The 21,526-nt window shown below is 33.9% G+C and overlaps 1 pseudogene; it reads right to left on the bottom strand.

Annotated features, from left to right (window-relative positions):
• Positions 1-8,963: 8,963 nt before the first annotated feature.
• LOC144235098 (large ribosomal subunit protein uL3 pseudogene) overlaps positions 8,964-21,526 on the bottom strand; it is a 33,140-nt pseudogene continuing 20,577 nt past the window's right edge.

The following is a 21,526-nucleotide window of genomic DNA, read 5'->3' as shown; positions in this document are numbered from 1 at the left end:
CCTTTTTTTTTTTTTTTTTTTTTTTTTTTTTTTTTTTTTTTTAGCTGATTTCTGGTCATTCTTTTCTGATCTTGTTGCAACTTAGGTTATGGCTTCCTCATATGTGATGCATCAGGTCAATAGGATTTGTATTGCCATCGCACTGTTGCCATTTCCTATGGTATAGCAGGCAAGTGGAGGTGCTGATTAGAAACCTGGTAATACAACCATCTCTACCTGCTCAACCTAACCTTGGAGATGAAGAGTAGAGCATAGATGTTTGCTTTTCTTTTTAATTGTACCCACAAGTTGTTGCTATTGTTCTTTTTTGTGTTCCATGGCTTTGGAAATTTAAGACCTACACTAATATTTTAGTGTATTATTTAATCTTTTTCTTCCATCAGATTTCTGACCCATTTAATTTTTAAGATTTTGGTTTTAATTTTCATCACCTTCTGAGCCTCACCTTTCTCCATTACTGAACAGGACAGGAAAAAAAAAAAAAAAAACAGAATAAAATCACCAGCTGGTGGAAAAGTTGTTTGGACAGTGCTGGCCAGATTAACCTTTACATAATTATGAATTAGTAGCTTTTTTCCTCCTCAATAAAAATCCATGTATTTAGTAAGCTTCAGGGAGAATAGAACAGGAAAGAGAAATAATATCACCGTGTAATGACGCATCATGTTATAATAAAACAGAGCCATGGCTTCAAGAACCCTTAGTCTTCAAATATTACCCAACACAATGGGAATAAGGAATTAAAACTATCATTTCCCAAGTATTAAAAATATAAGCTGCATTCTAAGTGAAGAAAATAACTTGTCAACCCCCTCTTCATTATGTGAACATCCACACTGGGATATAACATGTGTTGGAAGAATTGATTAAAAATGATCCAAACCAGCACACTAAAATTTTAAACAGTTTTCACTATTGACACAGAAAGAGCATTCATTGGGAATTGCAATAACATCCACTTATGCAAAAATATCTTTTGACATGCAATGAAAACATAACCTCTGGATACACATTTTCTCTTTTAGGTTTTCAGTGGGAATTGTGCCTAAGTGATTAGGGCAGGATTTGGTCCAATAAATAAACTGAAAATTTTGTAACAAGCGGTGGAGTAATACATATTAATTCTGAACAGATTGACACTGTAATTTGGGATAAAAACCATAATGATTACAGAACACAGTCAGTGTAAGTCAAGTCTGATGGACTGGAACAGATGTGTCCACCTGTTTAGAGCCCAGCTCTGCATCACTTGGGATGCATAATGTGACTGAGGTCTGTAACATTAGCTATTTGGAAAGGTATATAGGTTAGGAAAAAGGAGAAATGTTAAATTTTGGATCATTCTTTTATTCCCCTATGTAGCTGTTGAGGTCAAAAATATATGAAAGCACACTAAGGATGGAAATAAAAGAGAAAGTCCAGAGCAGGTGTAAACATGAATATCTGCCTTTAATCAGAAATGAATTTGGAAAGCTTCATAAAGGACATTTCAAGGACAGGGGGACAAAATAGATTCAGTTTTTATTTTCCTAAAATTGATAAATTCTGTGTAAATTAACTTCATGTAAGTGTTTAAACAAATGCTAAAGCAAATGAAGAAAGATGGAGAGAGACTCCAACATTAAAATATTCCTGCCTAGGGGCACTCCATATATCTAGTACCAAGTAAGATTAAGCTTCTGTGAATATTTATCATTTGAATCATAGAGAACTATTTTTTTGGACAGAATATGCCCCAGGTCTAAAGATTATACTGAACGTCATTAGGGGGTAATTTTATTTTTTCCTAAGGTGGAAGGAAACATCTCTTCTATGGTCATAAATATGTCTTTTTATTACAAGAGAATTTTAATGTGTGGTCATAAGCAGCATTCATTTTAAAGATTGAATCTTTTAGATACTACTATTAAAATATCCTTTTTGTGCTATTCAGTCTTTCTTAATTAAATTTATTAAGAAGATTAAGTACATTTATGTTATTCTCCCTTCTTGCCGTTGGCCTCTGAGTATTTAACCAATACTTAACTTAGGGAGTCTCCATTATTATAAGGATAAAATATCATTTTATCACTCTTTTTACCTCACTTATAATCTTGAACTGTGTTTATCAGAGATAATTTATGTTAAGAGATTTGACTTTAACTGTGAAGATGTATCTTGGAATGAGGTATTCAAATTTCATAATGGAAAGATACAAGTCAGTTTATAAAACTGAAGATAGTCTTGGCAAAAAGCTATCAGTTGGGTAAAACCTGTCAGAAACACTCAAGAGACTTTTACAGTTTTACTTTCTCTGCTTGTCCCTTTCTCAATATGGAAGAACTAGGGAAAAATCTTTTCAATGCAGTCTGTGTTCATTACCACACTTGACAGAAACTTTACCATTCCACAGATAACAACTGTGGGGTGCCTGGCTGGTTTAGGCAGTACAACATGCAACTCTTGATCTCAGGGTTGTGAATTCAAGCCTCATGTTGGGCATAGAACTTACTTAAAAATAAAAAATAAATAAAATAAAATATTCAAGGAAAAAAACCCACAAAGAAAACACTGGCTAATGGCATCACGGGCTTTTCAAGAATACAGTTTGACCTACTTCTTGCACCCAAGGAAGTATATAAACTTTAATGGGTGTACAAAAAAAAGATGCAACTAATATTAATAGGTAATATATATAGGCAAGGGGTCTGTTTTGAGGAGCAACAGAATGGTTGGAATATTTGCTACAGATTTCTGCTTTAAGGTCAAAAAGTTAAAAGTGTTCAGAAAAACTGATGTGTTTTATACAGTTCTGCATATGGTATATTTGCTATCTTAAAAGAAGTGCTGTTTAATTTTACAGTATTTAATAAGTAATGACAGAGGAATAAATGCTATAAATCATGACCTAATTAGTAGAGTACTATTAATTTATACATTCAGCATATTGTAGTATGATATAACTAAGTCGTTTTTGTGTCTAAATTAGGCATATTCTGACTGTGGATTGACTGGGAAATTTTAAAACAATACTGATGTCTCAGAGCCCAAACCTCCTTTCTGAGATTGTGATGTAATTGACCCTAGCTGGGGCCCAGGTGCTGAATTTTTAAGATCTCTCTAGGTCATTTTATTTGTTAAGTTAGTATTGAGAAACACTATATTGATTTTTTTTTAAACCAGTGAGTCTTTGTGAGGAAAAAACAAGTGGGTGAAATAGTGTGTTCACATAAACTTGTGTAAGATTGTACAGTTGTCAAAAGAGTTTCAATCCATTGGGTACAGACTGGCTAATTAAGGATTAAAATAGAGGTAAGTAAGATTTGAGGGGGCCAATAAATAAATTTTGAGGATATCAAGGAGTACGTTTTAGGGAAAGAGATTTCAAATCTTTGAAATGAAACAGAATCAGGATTTCAAGCTGCATCTGTTGTAGCATGTATCAATACTTCATTCCTTTTTATGGTTAATATTCCATGGTATGGATATACCACAGGAAGCCAGTAACCAAAGGCATACCTTACATGATTCCACTTGTATGAAATATTCAGAATAGGCAAGTCAGTAGAGACAGAATGTAGATTAGTGGTTGCATAGGACTGGGTTAGGAGAGTATGAGATTGGAGAGTGATAACTAAAGGGTAAAGGGTTTCACTCTGGGGTGATGAAAATGTTCTAAAATTGACTATGGTGATAGTAGCACTTATCTGTGAATATATGAAAGTCCATTGAATAAGACAGTTTAAATGGGTGAATTGTATGGCATGTAAAATACATCTCAATAAAGTTGTTGGTGGGTGAAATAAATGATAAGGTTTAAGGAGTGCACTTGTCATGGTGCACGTTATATGGAGCACTGAGTGATGTATGGAATTGTTGAATCACTATATTACACACCTGAAACTAATATAACACTGTATGTTAATTATACTGAAATTAAAATTTTTAAAAATAAAAAATCAGGTTTTAAAACAGATTTTAAAAAGGTAGGCTTGCCAAGTCAAAGCTATCTACAGGCAGTTAGGGCAGAGAAAAAGGAGGGTTTGCTAAATAGCATGTGACTGATCATGCTGGCATATACGGTTCAGCAAATGGTCCCAAAGGAGGCTAGAAGTGAAGCTAGAGAGAGAAACTGGGTTGGATCATGAAGGATGTAGTAAGTCATCAAAATTTTTTAATTGTGGTAAACCCCACACAACACAAATTTATCATCTTAACCATTTTTAGTATATAATCCAACAGTGTTAAATATATTCACATTGTTATACAATAATTTCCAGAACTTTTTCATCACACAAAACTGAAACTCTATACTCAGTAAACAACTTGCTATTTTCCACCAAGCCTGGCCTCTGGCTACCACCGTTCTATTTTCTGTTTCTTTAAGTTTGACTAGATACCTCCTATAAGTTGAATAATGCAGTGTATATCTTTTTGTGACTGACATTTCATTTAGTGTAATGTCCTCCAGTCTCATATATGTTGAGATATATATGCACATCTCAGAATTCTCTTCCTTTTAAAGTCTAAATAATATTCCCTAGCATGGATATACCCCATTTTGTTTTTCCATTCATTCAAATAATGTATGCAACAGTTGCTTTCATCTCTTGACTAATGTGAAATGCTGCCAAGAACTTGGATGTCCGGATATTGAGATTCTGCTTTGAATTGTTTTGGACATGTAATCAGAAATGGAATTAGTAAGCATTTTTTAAAGACTTTAAAATGTATCTTGAGAGCAATGAACAGCAACTGACAACTTTTAGAAGGAGAAAAGTCATACAGTTGGATGATACTAGAGGAACAATTATGAGGATATTTTAATATTATACATAGGCAAATGAAGATTCAAGAAACTTAGATTCCTATCCACTAGTATTGTCTGTGATAATAGATTGAGCCAGAAACAGAAAAGAGTTCTGGGAGCCCAATGAACTCTGGTAGCTGAGAAGTTCATGGGCATGTGTTAGATGGTGCCCAGTCAGGAAAAGTAAGAGAAAGATTTGAGGGCAGACTTGAAAACATTCCCCAAGCTGCAAACAGATCTGTCTGCATAGGGTAGAAACCTCACTGGCCTAAATTGCATACATAACTTCTGACCAAACACTGACTGCACAATAAGCTTCTCTGTCCCAAAGGAAATTCTTAGTAATCCAGGCTTAAAAATATCAGAATCATTCCTGGCAATCAGGAATATTTGTGCATGCCTAAGGCTGTGCCCTTTGAGGAGTGATCAGAGGAACCTCTGAGATAGTAACATCTGCCTGAATTTGAGAAACAAATAATGTAAACTATCTGTACTGTGATAGAGTTCTCCAAGCCACACATGTTTCCAGTGGTCAAAAGAAAAAATATAACTGGCTAAAATAGCTTAAGCACAAACATTGACTACAAGGTGACTTATGCTGACTGATTGGTGATGACTAGGTAGTCAGGGAAAATAATCTGAGTGGACATACTATAAGTGCACTGTGTGGGAAAATAGAGTTTGTAGAATTAGTTTAGATTTGGTTAACAAATAAATCACCAGGCTAACAAAAACAACCTCCTGTGGGGAGGAAATTAATGTCTGGAATTGGTACAATATATTATCTAAAATTCCCAGCTATCAACAAATTTTTGAGTTGAAAGCATAATAACATTGATGAAAAATATCAGTAGGTGGGCTCAAGAGTTGATTTGATTAACACAAGAAAATAACCAGTAAATATGAAGATAGCCTGAGATTATACAATGTGAATAAGGGAGAAAAGAAAAACTGAAAATTAACAGAGATTTGGAGAAGTGTGGGACACCATTAAGTGTATCAAAATATGTGTGGAATACCAGAAGATCAAGAAAGGGACACAAAAATATATTAGAAGAAATAATGACCATAATCTTCCCAAATATATTGAAAATCCTAATGTACCCACCCAAGAAGTTAAAAAATCCAAGTAGAAAAAATGCAAAAAAATTCCACCTCCAGACACATCATAATCAAAATGTTGAGAGCAAATGACAGATAATCTTGAAAGCTCTAAGAGACAAATCACACATCATGCACAGGAAGAAAAAAAAATCACAAGATTAACAGCCAACTTTTCATCAAAGCAATGAATCTCAGAAAACAATGAAATGATAGAAAGTGCTGAAATTAAAAAACTGTAGTCCAAGAGTTTTATATGATAAAAAACCTATTTTTAAAAATGAAAGTGAAATAAAGACATTCCAAGAAGAAAAAACCCAAAGAATTTGTTGCTGGAGGATATGCCTTCTAAAAATACAGTAGTATGCTTTTCAGGCTGAAAGCAAAAGACACTAGGCAGTAATTTGAATCTATATACAAGAACATAATTATCCTGTTAAAGAGGGAATTATGTAGGTAATTTTAAAATACAGTATAATTGTATATGTCTTCCCCATTCCTCTGTTGATTGAAAATATGAAAACACCTAAAATAGGTAGAAATTAGCATAGTAATTAAAAGCTTCCCACAAAGAAAAGTTCAGGTCAAGATAATTTCATTGGTGAATTCTATAAAACATTCAAAGAAGATTTAATACCGATACTTTACGTATTCTTCCAAAGTATAAAAAAGGAGGGGGCATTTCCTAACTCATCATATAATGCCATCCTAGTCACAATACCCAAATCAGAGACATCACAAAGAAAACTACAGACCAATGTCCCTTATGAATATTAAGATACACTCAGAACTTCTCAACAAGCTACTGTTAGCACCATACAGAGTTGTACACCGTGACTAAGTACAATTGATCATAGGAATGCATGGTGTAACTTCTGGAAATCAAAAATAATGTAATATACCCTATTGAAAAAAGGATAAAACCCATATTGTCATCTAAGTATGTGCAGAAAACATTGGCAAAAATTCAACACAATTTCATGATAAAACTAAGTAAACTGCAAATTGGAGAGGCTTTCCTTACCAATATACCAAAACAGGCCATCTACAAAAAGTTCACAGCCAACATTATACATAAGATCAGAAACAAGAAGTCTGCTCTTGCCACATCTATTTAACATTGTATTGGACATCCTCGCTAGGGTTATTAGGATCAAGAAATAAAAGTTATACAGATTATGAAGGAAGAAGGAAGACTACTTTCATTGCACATGACATGGTCCTCTATATAGAATATTTTAAGGAATATGCACACACACACTATTGGAACTAATAAATAAGTTTAGCAAAGCTGGAGTATATAGATCAATACTCAAAAATTTAAGAAAAGTTAAGGAAACAATGCCATGTATAATAGGATAAAAAAATAAAATTCTTAAATATAAATTTAACCAAAGAGTGCAAAACTTATACACTGAAAATTACAAAACATCAGTGCAAGAAACTAAAGACCTAAATAAGTCATAAGATACCTCTTGTTTATGTAGTGGAGGACTTAAACGGTTGGATAGCAACACCACTCCCTAAACTGAACTACAGTTTCAGTGTATTCCATATCAAAAGCCCAGCTGGATTTATTATTTTTTTCTTTTACAAATTTTTCAAATCTGATAAGGGTTGAAATCTAGAATACCTGAAGAACTTCTATAATTCAACAGTAAAAAGATGACACAATTTAAAAACGAACAAAGAATTTGAATAGACGTTTTTCCAAAAGATATATACAAATGGCCAATGAGCATCTGAGAAGATGGTGAAAATCATTGGTCATTAGAGAAATAAAATAAAAACTGGAAAGAAATCCCACTTCACATCCACTAAGATGACAGTAATCAAAAAGACATATAATAAATGCTGGTGGGCATATGGACTAATTGGAACCCATACACATTGATAGTGGGAATATAAGGTGCTTAGCTGGCTACTTTGAAAACAGTTTGGCAACCACTCAGAAAGTAAACATGGAGTTACCATAGTACCCAACAATTCCTTTTCTACCTGAGAGAAATGGAAACATTCATCCATATGAAACCTTATACTCCTTACAGCATTTTTCATAATAGTTGACAGGTGGAACTTATTTCCATTGGCTGTAAAAGGAAATGAAGGGCTGAGACATGCTACAACCTGCCTGAACTTTGACAACATACTAGTGAAAGAATCCGGTCACAACACACTATTCATTGTATGATTCCATTTATGTGAAATATAATGAGGTGACTACATAGAGACAGAAAATGACTTGCTTAGGGCTCACAATAGGGATATGGGTGTGAGTTTCTTTTGGGATGAACTAAAGTGTTCTAAAGTTCTATTGTAGAGATAGTGAACAATCCTATGAATACATGAAAAATATTGAATTGGACACCTTAAAGGAATGAATCATATAGCATCTGTATTATAACTCAGCAAAGCTGTTTAAAAGATAATTGCTTACCTGAAAAATAATGTATTAGTTTAAAATGTGTAGAAGTATAATGAATGAAAACAATTGCAAAAAGACTCGGAAGAAATATATTGCAAGCTTTTTATAATATTAACAGAGAAGAAAAGTTGAATCATAAAAAGTACTCAGACAACACTGAATAATGTATATAATCACTGAATCACTACATTGTACATCTGAAACCAATATAACACTTTTATTAATTTTACTGAAATTAAAAATGCTCAGACAATCCAAATATTGTCAGAAAAATAGATAAACGGAAACAAAGAACAGATGCTACAGAGAGATAACAAATAACAAGATGTACTACTTGATTTCAAGACTTATTATAAAGCTCAGTTAATAAGACTGTGTAGTAATACAGAGAAATGCATCACTGGGACCAAATAGTTCAGAAAGAGACCTACGCAAACATGTACAGTTGATTTTTCACAAAGGGTGAAAAAGAATTATGTGGGAGATGACAGTTTAAACTAATAGTGGTATGGGAAAATTGAATATAAGTATACAAAAAACCCTTCCTTAATTGGTGTCTTACATCATATTTTAATGCTTTTGCTTTGTTTTTCAGTGGGAAAATAATTCTTATTGAGATCCCACCACCTGCACAATCTGCTCCTGACATTAAGCTCTATCTTCCTTTGCAGTTTGGTCTTTCTTAAGTGGTCCCATGATACTTTCTTATCCTCCAGAGTCTGCAGTCAGCCATGGCCAATCTTGGAGGTGGTCTCAATGAACTTAAGGTCAATTTTCTCCAGGGCCCGCTGTTTAGTCTGTATCAGCAAGGACTTGCACAAAGGAAACAAATGCTTCTTGGTTCCTACCACATAGCCTTTCAGCATGACAAAGTCATTAGTCACTTCACCATAGTGGACAAAGCCACCAGAGGATTGATCTTCTTGTCAGCAGATTAGAATCAGTGGAAGCATCGCTCTTGATCAGTTTCCATCTTTGATGAGATAGCCTTGTTGATCTTGTTAATCTTGCTAATCACAGTGTGGTGATGATAACCTTTCCACACAGTGGAAGCCATGAAGAAGGCCATGGGGCAGGATGCCACACCCCAGTACAGACAAGCCTGTGCAGTCCCCAGTGTTTTATGGGCTACCTTCTTGGTGTATTGGCAGCTGGTGACCCCTTTGTAGCCTTCGCCCTTGTTGACACTACTGACAAGGATTATCTCATCTTGCCCAGACACTTGTCTCATAGGCTCTTGCTGCTCCAGCCTCCTGTGGGCCCAGTCCAGCTTCTCAGCTACTGTACCTTCATTCACCTGGATCTCCATGAGTCAGGCTTTCGTTTAGTGTAGAGGCACATCTGGGTGTGGGTACAGACATGGATGACCTGGCAGTACTTCTTCACACTTACGAAGTGCTTTTTCTAGCACTGAAGTCCTTTTCTAGCTGCTTTGCTGTCATCATGCTGTCACTTACAACAGTATTTTGAAAATTCAGTTAGTGTTTTTAATGTATACAGAAAACCTTAAAGATAAGCATTGGGAATATTGCAATTTTTCTTTTCAAGGCAAGCCTTTAGAAACCTTCTGTCCGCAGTAATAAAAATAAAGTTGAGTTAAGTGAAGTTAAGCAAAAAAATTCTGTTTATGATTCAGAAGTTATAGGACCAAAATTAAGAGGGAGAAATAAGTATAGAAAGAACAAAATGTACCAGCAAATTCTCATGACTAATTTACAGCAATAGAATTACCACAATTCCTACAGACTCTATGCACTTGGGGATACATATTTCATAATCTTAAAGTACAGCACTATAGTGAAAATCATGTCCCACTTAGCTGCTTGGAGACTGAGAGACAGGATTGAATTATGAGGAAAGGAAGGAAAAGTTTTCAGAATAGCTAAGATTTTAAAAAATGAAGCAACTATGTATGTTGTGAAACAAAACGCAAAGGAAGAAGATATATTTCAGAGAAGTATACGGTATCTGTATCTCTTTGGGAAGCATATGAAAACTTGAAATTGAGAATTGTTATTTTGAATTTGTCCTTTGATGTTTAAACCTTGCTTCTTTAGTGTAACAGTCTCAGTGAGGTTCTTCCTGTTTGAATCACAAACAGAAAAGGATCTGTGTGATTATTTCCCAAGTCTTCCCAAGGGTAATGGACATCAAATTCCATTCTAGAGGCATAAGATAACGAAGTTAATTCATACATAAGAATGGAGGCCTGAGTGCATTCACTGGGACTTAATTTCCTCAAGAAATCCCAGTTGAGAATGTTCTAGAACGAATCAAAAGTTTTACAGGATAACTTCACAGAAGACAAGGGCAAAGTATAGCCAGGTTTTTGGAATATGCCATTTCCTGACAAAAGAATCAGATTAACCAATTTTTAACTAGGATTGTTTCAAAGAATTAGTGCCACGTAGCAAAACCTGGCTACTAGGGGCTCACTTGTGAGAACTGTTGGTTAAGATCACTGTGAGCTGTTTCAGAAAGTCAAATAAGAGCAGTGTGTGTGTGTGTATTTGAGGAGGCTGAGGAACTAGTCATAATTGTTACTCTTCTTTTTTTTTTAAATGAAGTGGAATTGGTATATAACATTATAAAAGTTTAGGTGTACAAGACTGTAATTTGATCCCTGAACGCGCTGCAGTGATCACCTCTAAAAGTCTATTCGCAATCTATCACCATACAATTCTATCACCATCCAACTGACCCCTTTTTTCTTCTATGAATTTTATGGTTTCCCATGTGAAGTCTTATATTTTGGGTTAATTTTTGTGTATGGTATAAGATAATGGTCCAGTTTAATTCTTCTGCACATCACTATCTCATTTTTCCAACACTGTCCTTTCCCCATTATATGTTTTTGGCTCTCTTGTCATAAATTAATTGTCCAAATATGCATAGGACATTTAGTTCTGGGCTTTCAATTCTGTTACATTCATTTATGTGTCTGTTTTTTAATGCCAATAGCATAATGTTTTGATTACTATAGCTTTAAAGTATATTTTAAGTCAGGGAGCATGCTATCTTCAGCTTTGTTCCTCTTTCTCAAGATTGCTGTGGCTATATGAGAATTTTTTATTGTTCCATACAATATTTAGAATTATTTGTTTTATTTTTGTGAAAAATGCTTTTGGAATTTTGATAGGAGTTGCACTGAATCTGTAAATTGCTTTGGGTAGTACGAACATTTTAACAATATTAATTCTTCCAACCCATGAACATGAAAAAAATATGTTTCTGTTTATGTCTTCAATTTCTTTAATCAGTGTCATACTTAATAATGTAGAGGTCTTTCACCTTCTTGGTTAATTTTATTCTTAGGTATTATATTATTTTTATGTAATTGTAAATGGGATTGCTTTTTTTTGATTTCTCTTTCTCTTTCTGATAATTTATTAGTGTGTAGAAATGACACAGATTTCTGTATGTTGGTTTTATCTTCTACTTTATTAAATTCATTTTTTAACACTCTTTTGGGTGAGTCCTTTGGGTTTTCTTTGTACAGTATCATGCTATTTGCAAATAGTGATAGATTTACTTCTTCCTATATGATATGGATGACTTTTACTTATTTTTACTGCCTAATTGCCATGGCTAGGACTTCCAATACTCTGTGGGCACCCTTGTCTTATATCTGATCTTAGAGTAAAAGCTTGCAAATTTTTATCATTGAGTATGATGTTGGCTGTGGGATTGTTATATGAGGACTTTATTATGTTTACCTACATTACCTACATAACCACTTTGTGGAGAGTTTTTATCTCAAATGGATGTTTATTTTGTCAAGTGATGTTTCTGCCTCTATTGAGATGGTCTTATAATTTTTATCCTTCATTTTGTTTGTGTGGTGTATCATATTGATTGATTTGTGGATGTTGAATCAGCCTTGCATCCTTGGAATAAATCCTCTTGATCATAGTGTTTGAAACTTTCAATGTATGGATAGATATGGTTTGCTAATATTTTGTTGAGGATTTTTGCATCTGTGTTTAGGAGTAATGCTGACTTGTGATTTTCTTATTTTTGTCTTTGTCAAGTTTGGGCATCAGAATAATGCTGCCCTCATGACATGAGTTTGGAAGTATTCCTCCCTTTTCAGCTTTTTTGAAGAATTTGAGAAGAGTAGATAATAAATCTTTGAATGTTAGATATAGTAGAATGCACCAGTGAAGCCGTCTGGTCATAAACTTTTGTTTTTGGAAAGTTTGTGAAGGCTGGTTCATTATCTTTACTAGTAATTTATATTCATATTTTTTGTTTATTTCTGATTCAGTTCTGGAAGATTGTATGTTTCTAGGCATATATTCACTTCTCCTATATTGTCCAATTTGGTGGTGTATAATTGTTTTTAATAGTCTCTTCTGATCCTTTATTACTGTGGTGTCAGTATTACTTCTCTGTTATATCTGAATTTGTTTATTAGAGCCCTTTCTCTTTCTTACTTGGTTAGTTTAGCTAAAGGTCTGTCAATTTTGTTTATCTTTTCAAAGAATTATCTCATACTTTAATTGATTTTTATATTTTAGAAAATTTTTTTATTTTTCTATTTCATTTGCTTCCACTGTGATTTTTATTATTTTTTCTTTCTATGGACTTTAGGTTTTGTTTTTTCTTCTTTTTCTGGCTTCTTTAGGTGTAAATCTAGGTTGTTTATTTGAGATTTACTTTTCTCTTGAGGTAGGCCTGTATTGCTATGACCTTTCCTCTTTTTTTTATTTTTAAATTTATCTTGAGAGAGTGAGCAGTGCATAAGCAGGGGGAGCGGCAGAGAGAGAGAGAGAGAGAGAGAGAGAGAGAGAGAGAGTTCCAAGCAGGCTCTGTGCTGTCAGTGCCACCCAGGTGCCCCATATGATCTTCCCTCTTAAAACTACTTTTGCTGTATTCCAAATTTGTTGTTGTTGTTTTTTTATTATACTCTGCAAAATGAGAAGTGCCAATTTTCCTAATAATCCAAAGAATGATTTTCTTCTTTTTCATAGTCCTACAGTTTTTTTTAAGTTTATTTATCTTTTTTGACAGAAAGAGTACATGTGTGAGAGTGAGCAGGGGGAGGGGCAGAGACAAAGGACAGAAAGAATTCCAAGCATGTTCCTTGTGCTCTCAGCACAAAGCCTGATATGGGGCTCAAAATCACCGACTGTGAGATCATGACCTGAGCCAAAATCACTAGTTGGACGCTTAACTGACTGAGCCACCCAGGTGCCCCAGTACTATAGTCTTCTGATGTGAGAGTTTGACCCCAGTTCTGTAGTCCCATCACTAAAGAGAAGGCCACATATATTTGCTTCCTATTTTAAATATATTTTGAAGTAAATGATTTATAGGCATTGAATAAAATTTAAAAGTTGTACGGGAACCTGGGTGGCTCAGTCAATTAAGTATTTGACTCTTGACTCTCTCTCTCTCTTTCTGTCCCTCCCATACTTGCTCTCTATCTGAAGATAAATAAGCTTTAAAAAAAGTTGTAAAAAAGTCTTCATGAAATTTAAATCTCTCCCTCACTCCTATGTCTCAACTACCCAGTAATCCTTCCTAGAGATAATATATATAAGCCTCTTTATATCTCTTTTGTGTAAAAAATGTTAGCTACTATAAATAGTACATTGTTTTATTTAATTTAATTTTTTTTTCAGAGACAAGAGGGTGAGGTAGAGAGGGAGAGAGAGAGAGAATCTTAATCTTGGCAATAAAATTAATGTCCTGAGTGAAATGTAAAGTTAAAAATGAGAAGAAACTTTATTTCTTTGACACTAAGTATTTACTTGGTTGCCAAATATTTTGACTTAACCAACAAAGGAAACGCGTTTATATGCAGGTAGTATGATAACCTATTAATTAAATGCACTGGCTAGAGAATATAATTCATTATATAACCTGAAGTAAATTGTTGAGAGCATGTTTAAATAGAACTCTTTGTTTTAAATTTTGTCATGTAGGTAAGACTTTAGAGTAGTGCTAAAGTTTACTAAGGGACCAAATATATTTAGTAAGAAATTGGTTTAAGGGTACTTTATTTACATTGAGTTTGTATAATTAATAATTCAAGAGTTTTGCCAACTAACAGTTTTAGCAATTTTGGGGAAAATGATTATTTGTAAATTGTCTTAGTTTTAGTTGGTGCTTTTGGTTTCTAAGAAGTCCTCATTTATTCCACAACATGGGAGAACATTAAACCACTCATTTGCTAATTTGAAGATAGTTCTGGATTAAAAATGATTGTTGTCTTAAGGTATTAACTCGTACAATTCTTAAAAGAAGGCTTTTATATTATTTGGATAAAGGTGTTATAAGCTATAAAAATATATAGTTATTTCTATCTGGGCCTCTTGGAATCTAACACATTTATTTGTTAGTAAGGAATAACCTGGGGAAGATGATTTTATAGTTCAGGCACTTGCAAAATAGAATATATAATTAGTTTGACATGTAGTAAATGACTTTTTTTTCCCCTATAAAGCCAGCATTATACAAATAACAATAACTTTCAGGAACATTTCTAAGTCATTCCATTTTATTTTTAGTTTTATAATATTTACTTGTAAATTAAATTTTATTTCCTAAATGAAATAGTTTTCTAAATGAGAAGAAAACACCTCCTGTGGTTGTTTCTAATTTCATTTTCTGCTAGCATTGCTGTTGGCACTAGAAATGCAGAACAGTTTTCAAAGAGTACTGTCAACCATGTAATTTCTTGGCAAATAAATGACAATCACTTTCCATGTAATTAGAGTGTCATTCCATGGGATCCTAGTGTTTAGTCGAGGAACAGATTTACCAGGTCATCTTGTTCATCATTTTACTTGGGGTTGTTTCCTTACATCAGTGTCCTGTTCACACCATAAATTGTGACTCTGCTTAATAGTGTGGTCAGATCAAAGATAAAGACAGATAAACACAACTAATTTTCTTGTGCTACTAGATTATTCCCTTGGATTAGGACAAAGGTATATTTTGGGGCTTTTATTACTCATTCACACACATTTGAGGATCTTGTATTAATGAGTATTGAGGAATGCCTTCAAAGAATAAAATAAAAGTTTTAGGCCAAAGAATGAATATACACAGATATTAAAGAATCAAAGAAAAAGGCACTGAAACTATTAATAATTTTAACTTTTGAAAATAATTATATTTAACACTGAAAATTCTCCCATGTTTAGAGTGCTTTTCTCAAACATTTTCCATTTAATATATGCCTCAAAACTCATCATCCAAATTTTAAAAAGAAAACACAAAAGGAAATACGTAGTTCTTCACATTGATAAGCTAGAATTAATTTTATATAGGATAGTGGAGCAGAAATGTACGTTGACATTTTTAAGTTTAATGAAAAACTACTGTTTGGCTTAGTTTTGGATAAACTAAATGTTGAAATACCTGAATGGAAAAAATATTTTCTAAACATGTCATAAGTTTAAGTAGAGTTTCATACAATTTTCAGATGCTTTTACTTGTAATTATAGAAATTATGTTGCTGTTAAAAATTTGTTCTTAGAAGTGGGGGCTTGGTCTGTATAGCTCACTCATTCTTTATAGACATTTAGATTTACTTAAATGACTTAGGTATTATGGAAAGCATTTTAATTATAATGAAAGTAATATGAGATTTGATGGATTTACTGTATTTAGATATATTGACAAAATTTCCATAATATGAAGAAAGATGAGAATGGGGAAGTTTGAACTAATATATGAACATTTTTCATAAGCATTTATTGAACTATCTGATTAATTATGAAAGTCTCCATTTAATTTTGTCAGAATGCACAGAACCAAGAGGAAAACATCTTCAATTTTTTAAAAAAATAATCACTACTTAGAATATATATTGCTCTGTTTTATTTTAAAATTCTATTTGTTTACACCACTAAATGATTAACGATCAGTAACCCCTTTTCAGAGATTAAAAATATCAAAAGTCAGGAAATAATTTTACCATGTTTTGTGTGTATTACATTTCAGTTAATTCGTAAGCATAAATGGATTTATTTAACAGCAAGGATTTTTTGACCACCTATTTGATTCTAGGCATAGTACAAATCTTGAGGAGTCAGAGTGCAAATACGAATTAGAAGCAAAGAACACACTACTAAGGTAGTGGTGTACTGAAGCCAGCTTGTACAGGCACATGAAAGCCAACTGCATCTTCTGAAAGTCATGTACAATGACACTGATATCTTAAAATTGGTGGTAGTGGAAACATGGTGACAAATGCAAATGGTATGGGAGTGAGCTTCCCCCCCTCTTTTTCTTTTTATCCTTCTTCTTAGAGGTGGCAGGAGCCAGTTGTCAAATGTTTTCTACCATTGGCTGAGGGGTATAGGCTCTGAAAAAAGATATACCAAATCAGCCCTGTTTCACATGGTGTAATGTTGACAATTTTCTTAACCTTGCTTACACTGTTACCACATCTATTAAGTGCAATTCATATCATTAACATCATACACTTGTTGTGAGAGTTCAATGAAGTAAGAACTGTAAAATGCTTAGGTTGGCTTGGTTCATAGAAAACTGTTATTTTTTTTCAGTCACAGACCATGCTGTCACAGCATCCAAATACATGTTCTAATACAACAGATGTTACAGTAAGGTAGACTGAATTGACAAATATTGAAGTATCTTAAAATAGTTCCGTCGAAAGTGTTGAGGTAGTGTAGAGAAGGGAATGCCTTAACCCAGTGAAGGAAGCTCAGAGGGATATATAAAAGTAATTGTGATTTACCAGAGTTTGCTAAGTAAAGAATGTGGTTGATATGGGGGAGAATCTCAAGCTGTGGAAACAGTGTTTGAGTGGCACAGATATGGTATTAGGACATTAGATAAAATGAATTGTACATTCGGAGATATATGTGTATGGTTTGTTCCCAAATAAACTCCAGGCAGCCTGAATATCTTTTGAGAAAGGTTGCTGGCAGTAAATGTCATTTACCCTCAAAATTTTTTCTGAAACATGGTGTCTTTTCATTTTCTCTCTGCTCTGTAGTTTCTACAATTAAGAGAATGAAAGATTTCTTATTGGACACTGACCATCATGCTCATATATAGAATTATAAACTGAAGTACTAAACAGATTAGGTCTTCAAAGTGATTTATAAACAACTAATCCACTAATGTAAGTGTCAGGCCAAATTGTTAAACATTTGTATTAACTTTTACAGTTGGGAACTTTGAAAAAAAAGAGTAACACAGAGTCATTCATTTAAATTTAAAAAGCCAATACAGGGTGCTTGTGTGATTCAGTGAGTTGAGAGTCCAACTCTTGTTTTCTGCTCAAGTCCTGATCTCACAGTCCTGAGATCAAGCCTGGTGTCTTGGTCCGTGCTGGGTGTGGAGCCTGCTTAAGATCTTTCTCTCCATGTCCCTCTGTCCCCAACTTGCTTGTGCTCCATCACGCACCCTCTCAAACAGTAAATAGATAAAAAATTGAAAGCTAGCACCTTTCAAACTTATATTTAGCAAATGCAACCTATTCCTAAATTGAGTATTTTTCAAAGCACATTTTTAAATGTTTATTTTTTTGCGAGAGTGAGAGCATGTACATGCTTGCAAGTGGGGGAGGGGCAGAGACAGAGAGGGAGGGAGGGTGGGAGGGAGATAGGGAGAGAGAGAGAGAGAGCGAGAGAGAGCGAGAGCGAGAGAGAGAGAGAGAGAGAGAGAAGCCCAAGCAGGGTCCACGCTGCCAGCACAGCGCCCACACGGGGCCGATCTCATGAACAATGAGGTCATGACCTGAGCTGAAATCAAGAGTCAGATATTTAACCATCTGAGCCACCCAGGTATCTGAAGTATTTTATTAAATGGAGCTAATGGAATAATATTATTTAAATATTATATTTATTGTATTTTCATGTGCATTTATTTTTAATTTTTCAGGTTATAGTGTTATTTTATCTTGGTCATAATAAAATAATGCATAAATGCTGTCATTAGGCATTGTTTAGAATCCCCGATTGTATTCTTTTGGGTTCTTCTGACCTCTTCTATATTATTAATAAAAAAATCAAAACAGATTTTTATCCTCTTAATTAAGAGAGTAGAAAATGAATACATACTAACAAACAATTAGCAACATGTTTTTAATGCTTTAAGTCTTGCTGAGGTCATTTGGGACAATTTCTTGGAAGAGTACAAACTTTTCCAAGAAAATAGCACTTTGTAGTAAGTACTCTTTGTACTTACTTTGTAGTAAGAACAAATTTGTTCTTTAGTACTAAAATATTTAAAGTAGTGAAAGTAGTAGAGTAGTACTTAAAGAACTATAAATTATTTAAAGACCATAGGTTATAGATATAAAGCAATTTGATTATATTATAACATATCCTTTTTCATTTATTACTGGTGCCATGGGTCCATTATGTGAATCCATAAATGTATGCGGGTGGTGGATTTCATGCTTTATATTTAGGATAGGCATGATGGTTTATTTTTACTGTGGTGCTCAGTCCTGAATATTTGGTAATCGTTGGTGTGCTAAACCCTTGCTTAGTGTGAACATGATTAGGCTCTAGCTATCAAAAATAAGGCTATTCTGTATTCTGGCTACTGTTAGTAAAAGTAAGGTCTGTGATCAACTGGTCCATTGAGAAGAATGTTGCAATTATCTTTTCAGGACCCTAGACCAACAGGGCGTGTCTCATAGCGTACATACTTTTATAGACTGTAAAAGCATGACTTCTCTTCTGGTTTTCTTTCACCTCCTTATCTTCCTTCTATGCTGCAGTAAGCTCTAGTTGGATATGTAAGAAATTGAAACCCTTAAGTCCTCTCTCCACTTTGAGGAGACTCTTTTTATCCCTTCAGAGTGGTTTTTTTTTTTATAGACTTTTATCTCTCAATGAAGTGACACTTATCAAAGGGAAAAGAATCTGATCCAGCCCAATTTCTGGAATTAAAATTAATCTTTCACCAGATTAAGAGATTTAGATGACATATGACCCATAAATTTAGACTCTGAAAGGTGAGGGATCTGCATTGATGTAAACAATGGAACCAATAAGGAAACAATAGATTTACAGTCACAAGCAACATTTAAAATCATTCTAATTTTACATGCCAGAATCTACACTGTAAAAACTTTTCAAAGTAAAATCAAGGTTATTCCAAAACTGAGCTAAGACAATGAAAGTAATTTGTCAATATCAAACACCTTTAGAGTTATGAAGAAGGTATTTCTAGTTCTGACCCTTAGGACCTATCATTACTAGGAAAGCCTGTAAAAAAAAAAAAAGGTTTCGGAGAAAGGTACTAAAGGAGTAGAGGTTGATAAGGTAGAAGTCTTCACAGCTGTTATAAAAGTAAATCTTCCTAAACCAGAGCCAGCTGTAAAAGGGAAAGATTTACTGTTGGCTGTCTCTGTGTCTTCTGCTATAATGGGCACCATTAGCTATATGTTGTGAAAGCAGCCACTCAGTAAGATGAGAGACATTACTTTTTAGATTGATTCTGGAATTCTCAGGGTTATTGTTCTATATTCTTCAGAAAAGTTTCATGGAAAGTGCAGACAGGTTTAGGCTTAGCTTTTGTGACTTTATTATTGAGTCTGAATAGTGCGGTGGGCTTTGAGTTCAGATGTATGTGGGTTGGAATGCCTATTCTATTTATTATTTCTTCTTGGGAGGTCACATCGCATTAAAATTTAAATTGCATAATTGAGAAAGTGATGATGATGATAATAGCAAATATTTATATTATGAGGATTAGCATATGTTAATATAATTTCCTAAAACTCTTAGTAAAGTGCTTGGCATATATTTCACAGTAAATGTTAGTATAAATTACAAGCATCAGACCATAGATTCTCAGCACTGGCCATATGAATTAGCTATTCTACTATTGTCATATTGTAGAGAAACTGAATACATTTTACATGAATTTGAAAAATTATTAGTCTGTAAAATAACAAACACACCAAGGACAAAGAATAATAACATAAAAGTTATTTAGCTCTTCGTGGTATTTAAAAATTATCCCAAAGTACTCAATTCAGTGAGCCTCTAAGATATTATTCACTGATTAAGCACAAAGAAACAAAGATTACAGAAACAGAAACTTTGTTTTGATCAAGAAAAGAGAGGCTCAGGGAAGGAGAGGAGAGCCTGTTGGGAACAACCACATAAAGTACTGGATTCTGGACTTTGCTCTTTATCTCTATCACCTCATTTAATTCACATGACAATTCTATGAGGAAAAGGCTTTCTAATTTTACTAACAAGAAAACCCAGGACGTTCAGTTACTGAAGTCCTACAGAAGTAGAGAGGAGATGGACTTAACTGATTTTCTGACACTCTTCATTGGCTTTTATGGAAATAACTTAGTTCAAGGCCAGACATGTTCCAAGCCTTGGTTGAAATGCAGACAATTGAAGAAGTCTGTGTAGAAATGGCCACTTTCTCTTTCTGGAAGAACCCAAGGGAAACTGATAAGCCCTTTCTCCCCAGGACTCAGGTGTGACTTCTTAGACTGTAAGAAGATACAGTATCATATAGTATCATTTTTCAAGCTCAGACCCTTAAAAATGTCAAGCAGTATGTGTGTGTGTGTGAGAGAGAGAGACAGACAGACAGAATAGGAGATGAAGAGAGCATTCCCTTTTATCACCTGCATTCTAATTATTATCCATGTACTGTATAGAATAATGCACAATATGTACTTCTTTCTTACTTTGCCTTTTGTCCAGTTTTCTAGGGCTACAGGGATAGATTTGTGCCATAGTGGGTTATTAGGTTATAGGGATACTAATTGTCTAGGGTAGAGGAAGTATATATACCAAGGAACATTTCTAATCATAGGGCTAACCACTTTTAGTGTTAGTGAGGCAAAAATATGATTATCAATTCATCTTGATATAATTAGTAATTTCACATCATTTCACATTACAAAGAAGACAAAATATTATGGCTGCCTTTTTGGCAAAAGATGATGTGATTTCCATCACTATATATTAAGAAAAGAGCATCTTGAATGATCAGTTCTAAGCTTTACAAAATTAATATAAACCTGTATTTTGAATAGTAAACTCAAGATGTCTGGTGGTTATTCTTGTTCAGTGGGGGATTTTTCCTCAGAGTAACCACTTTTTATACCTTTTTAAAGTCCCTAAGTGTTCTTCCTGTGTTTGGAAAATCCCCCATTATTCAAGTCCCAGCTCCTCATTATGAAAGTCAGAAAAAATTCTCTCAACCTACTCTGTAGCTAAAGCTTCATCACATGACATAGG

This window comes from Crocuta crocuta, unplaced genomic scaffold (genome assembly GCF_008692635.1).
Source record: "Crocuta crocuta isolate KB4526 unplaced genomic scaffold, BGI_CrCroc_1.0 scaffold403, whole genome shotgun sequence".
Classification (NCBI taxonomy): Eukaryota; Metazoa; Chordata; class Mammalia; order Carnivora; family Hyaenidae; genus Crocuta; species Crocuta crocuta.
This window is presented reverse-complemented; position numbering and strand designations above follow the sequence as displayed.